At 34.3% G+C, this 10,731-nt stretch overlaps 1 pseudogene; it reads right to left on the bottom strand.

Moving 5' to 3' along the window:
- Positions 1-8,299: 8,299 nt before the first annotated feature.
- On the bottom strand, positions 8,300-8,777 carry LOC125096205 (succinate dehydrogenase cytochrome b560 subunit, mitochondrial-like; annotated as a pseudogene).
- Between the last annotated feature and the right edge of the window lie 1,954 nt (positions 8,778-10,731).

Raw genomic sequence — 10,731 nt, forward strand, 5'->3', positions numbered from 1 at the left:
ACAATGGATGTGTTCACTGGAAGAAATAAACAGCTTCCACATGTCCTCTCTTCAGAGCACCTGTTTTATTACAAGGTAAAATCTACTCATGTGCATTTTCATATTGAACTTTTTTGTTAAATACACTCTTGTTAATAGTAAAAAAGAAAAAGAAAAACAAGCAAAAAAACCTCAGCACCAAGAAGTGGAGCTTATAAAATGAAGGGTAGAGACAGCATAAAATATACATTAATTATTCTAAAGGAAAAAACTGTGGACATTTTAGAATATAGAGTACAAATGAGAAGAATATAGGTTTTTGAAGGTTATGATAAATTTGCAATTTTTTTAAAAGTAAGAACATATCCAAACTGATTTTATCTGGTTCTTGTTAAAGCATTGTCCTCAAGAAGAGTTATACAGAAAACTAGATTTCAAGTAGGTATAGGGGTGTATAGTTCAGGAGATACACAGGTTTAGATTATTGGATCCTAAACCAATTTTATCAAGAGAATTTCAGCACATGCTCATGTAATTAATGGATTTACCAAGTACCTCATGATGAAGAATTGGCTGGCCTAGTGCAATGGCTTATTAAAGATTCAAGCTTGACGTTAGGTGGGAGATAATATATTGAAAGAACAGAGATCTTCCTTAGGATAGATTTTATTCTTTGAATTAGAAACCATTATATGATACTTTCATAGTCAGAATACAGGAACCAGGAAATCAAGGAGTGGTCATGGGAGTGGCTTCTCTCACTATTATCCCTAGTAAATTACTCAAAAGAACTTTTTCTTTTTATCTGGCAACTTTGAGCTCCACTTTTGAAAGGGACTTAGTCCTCGAGAAGTGTATGCTTCCTCTATGGGTGGACAACACTAGTACTGTTGAATTGGAAAACAGTCTTGCCAACTGGCAATTTTGGGCTCCATATCCACTGAATGAACAGGCAGAAAGTTTATGCTAATGGCTGACGTGATTGACATTGATTGTCGATACGTAACTATTTTATTTTCACACAGTAGGAACACAGAAGAATCAATACATTTAAGAGAATAGACTTAATACTTCTCTGTGCAGTAGTAAAGATAATTAAGAAAAACTAGAGAAGCCAAAAAAATGAAAACTATTGAGGACTCAAATCCTTCAGAAATGAAGAGCTTGAATCATTACACCTGATTAAAGAACACCAAATATGTTCTGGCTGAAAACACATAAAGTATAGAATTGGTAGGAGAAGAACAAATTTGCAGATATCAAATGTAGCATCATGATCAATTACAAAAATGAGGGCTGTGGTAGTTTTGTGTATGTATATATTTTTTTCTTATTATAGGTATATATTTATTTCTATACATCTATTTTCATCTCTTTCTCCTCTCTTATTACTTTATAAACAAGTTAATGGAGGCTAGCCTTACATATTTTTCTTTACATAACAAATATTCAATGAAATGGTCACTGGATTTGAGTAGTAACTAGTACAGCTCATGATGGGATACAATGACAATTGGACTTTGTGTCCCCTCATTTTGGGGGAAGAGGAGAACCTCAACCCTTGTGTAAAGAAAAATTACATCTTTACAAGTGAAAACATGAAGTTATTTTTGTTGTTTTATGGAAATTAAAACACTTGTACAAAGGTGAATAGCTTTCAATTATGTGAATGTGAATAGCTGTCAATTTAGAATATGAGTAATCAATGTACTATTAGCTGCAGATCAGCCCTTTCTTCCCTTGAGTTGTTACATTAGACCTAAATACTAGTTTTTAGCCATGTGATGTTGATATTAACCTTTGTCTAGAAAGAGATTGCAAAACTAGATCAGCATGAAGGGGTTGATCTCTTTTGTCTTGAGAAGTGGTACATTGGAATGTGGAATGTGAAATGTAGTGTTAACCTCAGAGGCCACCATGAACCAGGTGAAGTTCAAACACTTTAGTGGGTTTCTCTGCCATTCAGTGGGCTGCTGTTGTAGACCAACCACAGCTCATACACCTTGCAAGTTTCTCCATCACCTGAGGAGTTGATCCACAAGCTTTAGTTTACTTATCACAGTCTGAGTGTTCCTTTCCCCTACTTTCTCTAAAGAGGTCTTAATCCCAGACTATAGCCTGCCCCCATTATAAGTTTCTAAGAAAGGTCTTATTTCCTTTTCCTCAGCGCTAGAGGGAGGAAGAACTTTATACATTTGTTATTACTGTACTCCTGCATCTTCTATTTCTGTACATCCTATTTGGTAATCACCTTTTACTAATTAACAGTTCTCGGTGTTAAATTCCCCATATTCATATTATTGATATAGTTTCTGTCTTCTGATGTGACCCAGACTAATACAATCATAGTTTTTGTTGTATCTCTATTTCTCTGGACCTTCTGTTGCTTTACTTCATTCCATTTCTATTATCCCATTCCAATTATTGTCCTTAAGCTGAAATTTAAAAGCTGAGGAGTAATAATATTTATTGAGGATTGCATTCTTTAACTTTTAAAGCAAGAGAAACTGTGGCATTTTTTCCTCTTAGGAAAAATAGCATTTTAAAAAATATTAGCTATATCCATTTTCTTATGTTAAGGAAACCTTAGACTATTAAGATGGTGATCCGGTATCAAAGTCCAAATTCAAAGTACTAACATGCCGTTCATATCTAACCACCATCTCTCCAACTCTAGATGAGTTTCATCAGGCATCTCCCATACAGATAAGACATATAAATGAATGACCACTGGAGTATGAAACTATTCATATGTCGTTATAAAATAAAGTTAACTCAGTGTGGTAAATTGTTTATGGGTAAAAGCTGAGGAAAAAATAAATACTAAGCTATAAATACAATTTAGAATAGGAGGCAAAGGAAGAGGACATTACCTGATAATGTGAATCTTATTATTGACATCATGTTCAGCCCATAGAAGGTATTCAAATAACACTAATCCATAAGTGTAGTCAGAATCTAAAGCCACAACACTAAGCCATTTAAGTGTAGTCAGAATCTAAAGCCAGAAGGACAAAACTGTCATTTTGTAATTACTAGATACTTCATGTTCATTGTCTAGATATAAAATTCAGTTTGGGTTCATACTTCTTTTCTCAGTATTACTGCAATCAGCCAAAATGTTTATTCTTTGTTTTTGTTGGTGTTAAGAATTTTTCCTTTTTTTAAAGATTTTATTTATTTATTTGACCAAGAGAGACACAGCAAGAGGGAATACAAGCAGGGGGAGCCGGAGAGGGAGAAGCAGGCTTCCTGCTGAGCAAGGAGCCTGCTGTGGGGCTCGATCCCAGGAACCTGGGATCATGACCTAAGCCGAAGGCAGATGTTTAATGACTAAGCCACCCAGGTGCCCCCAAAACGTTTATTCTATCTAAAAATGCCAGTATTTCACAATGGAATGATCAAAGCAGGAATGTATGCTATATTATAGGAAAGAACCTCCTAAATATGAGAAAATGAATTTTACTTTCATTGTTGTTTCCATCAAAGGGGTAAGATAAAGAATTAAGCAAAAATACATTGATCTTTCAAGTGGAGAGGACATTAATAATATTGATTTAACCAATGAAACTGCCTTTTGATTTGGAATGGTAGTCAGGCTTTATATTATGAAACAGTAAATAGGAAGCATTTTTAAATCAATGTGACAAGTAAACTTTATTAATATTTTAACCACAATAAATGTGACAAATCCCTCTTTTCCATTATCAAACTGATTATATTTTAGATTACTCTTTAGATCTAAAGATAAAGATATTTTACTTCCTTTAGATGCAACCAGATGAAGCCTGTGGAACAGATGGAGGGCACAACCTGGAATGGAGCCTTATGGAGACATATTTGTCATTAAATCTCCACAAATCACACTTTACCACTTCATGTGGTGTACACCTATGGCTGCTTGATTATGTACTTTGCTGCCACACAAGAGACTCTGTAGCCCTGTAAATGCCTATTTTGTTGTCTTTATAATGTGCCTTAAAACAATAACAAAATAAGGGAACTGGAGTATCATAGAGAGATAATGTCCACAGGAGGTCATAAGATACTTTAACAAGACCGCTTCCTGCCAAAATTCCTGTTTTATATTCTAGCCCTATGTTCCCCAGAGGTGAAAATGGGAGTTTGCCATTTAAGATTGATTTTCTTAGTTTCTTATGATATAAATGCACCTGTTCAAAATAACTTTGCATTGATAGACTGAAGAAAATTTGTTCTAAATGTTCCTTCTCATAAGCCCTGTATTTTGCCTAGAACAGGAGTTGATCTTTGAAAACTGATTCTCAAAACAGCAAGTTGTTCAAGGGGTAGAATTTGTAGTATTTTATAAACATATAATCTTGGAACTCCTGACTGGCTAAGTCAGTTAAGCATCTGCCTTCAGCTCAGGTCATGATCCCAGGGTCCTGAGAACATATAGTCTCAACATACTAATCTCAAATTGAATTTTTGAAAGATCCCACCCATGCTTTTATGGCTTTTATGTTTTAAGGAGATAGATTTTGTGTTTTAAGGAGATTCTGGACTCTGAAAATTAAAAATTGTATCTATGAATATTTTATGTTGCTCATTGTATCTTATAAATGTAAATAATGTGATTTTTTGTCTACTTATACTGTATTTTAGGTCAGTGCAACAGTAAATCCTCAGTTTATTATCCACAGGAGTAAAAATTGACACTGTATAGCAAACAGGTTCATAATTTCTATGAAGTTTTCACAGTATTAAAATAAACCGAGTAATGATTTTAGATTTCTAAAATGTAAAAACAATAGAAAATTAAAAGAAATACACACATTTTTTTCAGTTTGAGACATGTAAAAATATCTAAAAATGCAAGTTATATAAATAACTACAAGAACTTTAAATTTCAAATAAAATTCACAAATAAGAGGTCATAAGGAAGTGGATGGTTTAATATAAAAAATTAATTTGAATAAGTTATATTTCAGTTTGGAGAAGAGACAGATCAATTGAAATAGAGTCAAAATGTACAAGGAGATCTTGAAGAATTGAAAACTCGGTTTCTTTCTCTTTATGGTTTCAAGATCTCTAATGTCTGCTGATTTCTGCTCTTCAGTCCTCTGTGCATCTGTCTCATTTTTGTTTTTCTTCTACAGATAAACTCTGTTGGTCCTTCTTGCTCATGGTTTAATTTGTGCCTCCTGCCCACTCCCCACATCAAATGGTAGCCTTTGCCCTTGATTCTCCATCAACTGAAAGCTTTCTCGATTAATTAACATAGTTTCTCTTTACCTAAATTAAGAACTCCTAGAAAATAGACTCTCACTGGTCCAATTTGGAGAGCTAAGATAATAATTTTCACATTGTTCTTTTAGACCATGCATATATTTTTAAGTGGAAGTCAACAAAGAGGAAATAATTACAATATAATAAAGTACTGAAGTTTGGTAAAATATGGGCAGATTAATGGGATAGATTTATGACAGCTAAACTTTGTTAATAGAAAGTGAAAACACTTTTTCCTTTACTTTGATAAACAAGCTCTTATTCATTGCTGTCAGACATATTTCTTTTCTCACAGTTGACCCAATATTCAACATTTAATTCTATTTTCGTGCAATTTCTTTCTTTTTTTTATATCTCTTTCTGGAAGTTTCTCTAATGAATCTACCAAATGTTTTAGTATGTTTGTGATACATAATTAGCATTTTAATATGCCATTCAATTTTCTAATTGTGTCACATATATTTACTAGTTACCATATATTCATATGTGTGTACCTGGTCACACCTACACAATTGTAGAATTCTTGAAGTTGTAATGTTTCTCATACTTATTCCTCAAAAACCATAGTCACATTTTAAAATTCTGGAATTAGAGCCTGGTGCTAGGCTCCTGTGGCCAGAGGTCAAACACTATTCTTCAAAATCCCAGAGGGAGTTTAGGGCTGAAACTATAGCTGTGGTTCAATAAAAATTTGTGGTCAAATTATAGGAAGGTACTACATATACAGGCCCCAAAATTGTTTCAGAGTATTTACTTACATACCTTTGTCAATAAAACATGTGAAAGATTAGAGGCAAAAGCACCTATGATTTATTAAGGGCTCACACATAAAAATAAATTGATGATGGATGAAAAGCAAACTTCTAACTGAATATTCAACCTTAAATTTTACTTACTTGGGTAGAATCATCTTAATTTCAGACATGCAAAATGTATATTAATCTGAGGCTAAGTGCTTCACCATCTGGTTTTCAAAAGGAAATGCACTAATCAGAGATCTCACAAAATCTGATTAAGTTACAAAGAAAATAACTTAAGGAAAAGATGAGAGGAGAATATTTTTATGATAACATATAATTTGGGAAATCAATTAGAATGTGAACAATTAGAAAGCAAATATATTTTTCTGAGTAAAAAATAGACTAACAAATATTTCACTATTATCTTGTGATGCAATTCAGAGACTAGTATAACAAAAATTTTAAACATTTTAAAGAAGTGAAATTCAGGGGCGCCTGGGTGGCTCAGTGGGTTAAGCCGCTGCCTTCAGCTCAGGTCATGATCTCAGGGTCCTGGGATCAAGTCCCACATCGGGTTCTCTGCTCAGCGGGAAGCCTGCTACCCTCTCTCTCTCTCTCTCTGCCTTCCTCTCCGTCTACTTGTGATCTCACTCTGTCAAATAAATAAATAAAATCTTTAAAAAAAAAAAGAAGTGAAATTCAGATTTTAACCATTTTATTATATTATATTACTGTTTTTCTAATAGGAAATTCTAACATTTAAAGAACTACAACATTTGTTTCATGAATGGAATTGTTTGCAGTGCTACTTAATGTGGGGTCAGTAGATCAGCTGCCAGACCATAGGCTAATTATTACTGTGCCATGATGAAAAATAAAACAAAACAAAATAAAACATCATTGTGAGCTTAATAATAGAGATGATTTTATTTTTGTAACAAACCCTTTCATCAAATTGTACACTAAACTGTATACTTTTTTGTACAATTTGTGGTAAGGCAAATATAAAAAGCACAGCTTTGCTCATATACTCAAAATCTCTATAGTTTTATCTTATGGATCAGAATTACTAACAAATGCTCTCCTTTTTTGTTTATCAGAACATATATATTGTCTTCATTTTGAAAGACAGTTTTACTGGATAGAGAATTTTTTATTGAATTTTCCTTTCAGCATTTTGTCATTCCATTGCTATCTGTCCTTTCTTTTTTCTGATGGGAAGTCAATGGTAAGTCATATAATTGCTATTATTCTATAGGTGTCTGAATCATCTTTCCCTTACAGTTTTAATAATCTCTTTGTCTTCCAGCATTTTGTTATTATTGGTCTGGCTATTGATATATTTTTCTCTTACATGAACTTAAATAGAATCAAATTTGAAAAATGTTTAACCATGAATTCCTCCTAGTTTTTTTGTAATTTTTTTCCTCTCTCTCCTTGGGAAATTCATTACACATTCTTTGGTATGCTTGATATTGTTCCACATATCTCTGCTCATTTTTATTTATTTATTTATTTTTTGCAATCTGTTCTTTATATTGGATAATTTCTATTGATCTGTTTTTGTTTGTATTTTGTTTTGTTTTTAAAGTCAAAATGAGTATTTTAATTTAGTTTCATAAAAAGATGGCACATTAATTTGGATTAGAAAAAAGTTTTGTTTTTCCAGAAATGCAGGGAAAAGAAATAACTCTTACTGGGTTCAATGATAATTTCCTGGATCTTGTCTTTGCCTTGAAAGCTATATCTTTTTCCCAAAGCATCTACTTCCAGAATCACCTGACCCTGTTTATCTCCCTCTAGCTAGAAGAAGCTAATTCCCCTTCACCCCTCTCTTTCAGCCATACTGTGTGGGTGCTGAAGACCCTGGGGTCTGACAATGAATAAGCTAGCAACCCACAGGCAGTGGCACCCAAAACCCCACTCCCAGTCCCCATGGGCAAGTCACAAAGCTGACATTGTTTCCATGGTCTCAGAACAAGGAGCCAAAAGCTGACCGTAAGCACAAATCAAGGCTAAATATGGAGAAAAATGAGAGCTCCTAACACCAGAGTAAGCTGCAAGCTGGGGCAGGAAAAGAGAATTTTTGAGTCATTCCATTTTTAGAAACAAGGGGAAACTGGTTTCTTTTCCACTGCTATGATTCTATCAGCTACTCTACTGCTACTGAGTTCCAAGGTGATGTGCAAGCACAAAAGGGTCTGAATAAATCAGGAGAACTTTGCCCTGGGTGGAGAAGGGAGTAGCAGAAGAAGTTAGGTCAATGAATCACTTATAGGAAGACATTGATGGGAACTTCAGCTCTTAACGTGGCTGTCAGCCCTGGATTCTTACAATCCAGTAAGAACCAAGACAACCACTCCAGATTGGTATAGCTGGGGAATCTTCAGGCCTTTCTCTAGGTTCCACATCAAGTGTTAGATCCCATTCTAGGTATGATACATGAGAGGGAAGACAAGTGCAAAATTGGCTGTGTAGATCAGTGATGTCCCCAGACACATGGACTTTACAAGTTTCAAATAAGATTGAAAGTTGCCAAGAGCCAAGAGGGCCAACAAGCCAAAGAGAAAGACCTCTGTACTCAAGGCCATAAGGGTGCCAAAGGGATATCGCCATGGGAAGATGTCCACTGTAGATAGTGATAGTCAGAGACAGAATACAGTTCAAAGTAGTGTTCTTTTTCCAGAACTTCTCCATCTTTTCTCTGGTTATAGTTCCCAAAGGAATAGCATTTCTGATACAGAGCCTAGGACTTAGATGGACACAGAGGCAATGACAACCAACATGTCTCAACAAGAGCACAGCCATCTTCTCTACTGATCTACTTTTAAATTAAATGATTTGTGCTTTACATTTCTGTTCTGCTTTTAAATCCATCTAGCCAATGTTTTTCCATTATTTTGGTTATTACATATTTAAATTCTAAAATTTTCTTTTATTATATATAGTTTATGTTTCTCTACTAGAAGTCCTTTTGACAAACCACTACAATCATATTTTTCTTTAACTCCTTAGATACAGTTTTCTTTAATTCCTTTAACATATTTATAAAAGCATCTATGAAGTCTGCTGAATCTAGCATATGGATCTATTTAGAGACATTTTCTACTGACTTCTTTTTTCTTGAGTATGAGTCAACTTTTCTGTGTCTTTTATGCCTTGTAATTTTTTTTGTCGGTATTGAAAATTGGACGTGTTGGACAATATAATGTAACAACTTCAGATTCTTTTTTTACTTATCCAAAGCTTTATTTTTTATTTTATTTTTTGTAACTTAAGCTTATTGAATCTTTCCCCCCATGGTATGCAGGTTTTAATGTCACTGATCATTTTTTGTTTTTTAAACCTTTTTTTTTTTTAAGATTTTATTTATTTATTTGACAGAGAGAGAGAGAGATCAGAAGTAGGCAGAGAGGCAGGCAGAGAGAAAGGGGAAAGCGGGCTCCCTACTGAGCAGAGAGCCTGATGTGGGGCTCGATCCCAGGACCCTGAGATCATGACCTGGGCTGAAGGCAGAGGCTTAACCCACTGAGCCACCCAGGCACCCCCATTTTTTATTATTATTTTTATACTGGTTAGTTAGAAGTTACCCCAGTGTCTAAATTATTAGTTGGCAGATAGCTTAGTATTTTTTTCCCCTCAAATATCTGAGATTGTAAGGCTTCTTTTCTGACGGAAGATTTTTGTGGATTGGACAGTGTTCCTGTGATCAGTTAATTTTCAAGCCTGCCTGAAGCTTTTACTTTTTTCTGTGTCCTCTTGGGTTTTCCCTCTTCGTGTGCAAGGTTCCCAAATTATTGAGAGATATATGCAGAACTTCCTCAGTGCTTCTTTACCTTTACTATGGCCCCTTTAAAGTTTTGTTTTGTTTTGTCTTGTTTTTGCCACTCAGGACGTGGGATTTATGCTTTACCATGTGCTACTTACTGAGATTGAAAATATGGAAAACAGAATTATGTAACGTTTAACAGATGTTTTGATATTATTGAAAAACCAAATTCATATTTGAGTTTTTAGGTCAGTAACAGTCTCATTTTACTTTCCAACTTTAAGGACATTTGGGGTGGGAAGACATAATGAGATTAGAATAGTCTGTGCCTTGATTCTGAAAGAGCTAAATTTGAAGCTTGGGAGCCAAGCTTACTTAATGTAGTCTCCTGGCTCCTGTTTATTTTTGCTGATGTCAGTGATTTACAAACTCTGAATGTTAGGTTATAAATGAGATTTAAATTAAATGATTTAAATAAAGCAATTGTCAGATTTCTAAGAAAAAAATGCTATCCCCCCATTTGACACATTATTATGAACAAGCATATGAATGTGCTGATTCCATTTAGAATGCAAGTTTACTAAATTATGTGCATGGATTACATAAAATTTTTATCAGGGTGGTACAGCCATTAGTAACTTTCTGGTTTACCTCTCCCCAGTCTTTTTTTCTAGGTATCTCTTGACATCAAGAACTAACGGTTCTTCATTAGTCCATGGCTATTCACATTCAAGAAGTTCCTATATTAAGGAGATTAAGGAAACACTCTCCATGTTTCTTTCACTTAGGAATCACCTAGAGAATTGTTAAAATATTACTACATTATCTCCAATTCCTCAGGGATCATTTTAGTCTAGTTAGTCTCTTACAAGACCCCTGAATGATACATCTCCTAAAAGATTATTGGCTTCTTATCGGACCTCTTCATGAGACAAAATGACCTCCAATTATTTCTCCTCTAGGAAGCAGCCATAAAGTCATTTGCGTAGTATT

The sequence above is a fragment of the Lutra lutra genome, chromosome 1 (assembly GCF_902655055.1).
Source record: "Lutra lutra chromosome 1, mLutLut1.2, whole genome shotgun sequence".
NCBI classification, from domain to species: Eukaryota; Metazoa; Chordata; class Mammalia; order Carnivora; family Mustelidae; genus Lutra; species Lutra lutra.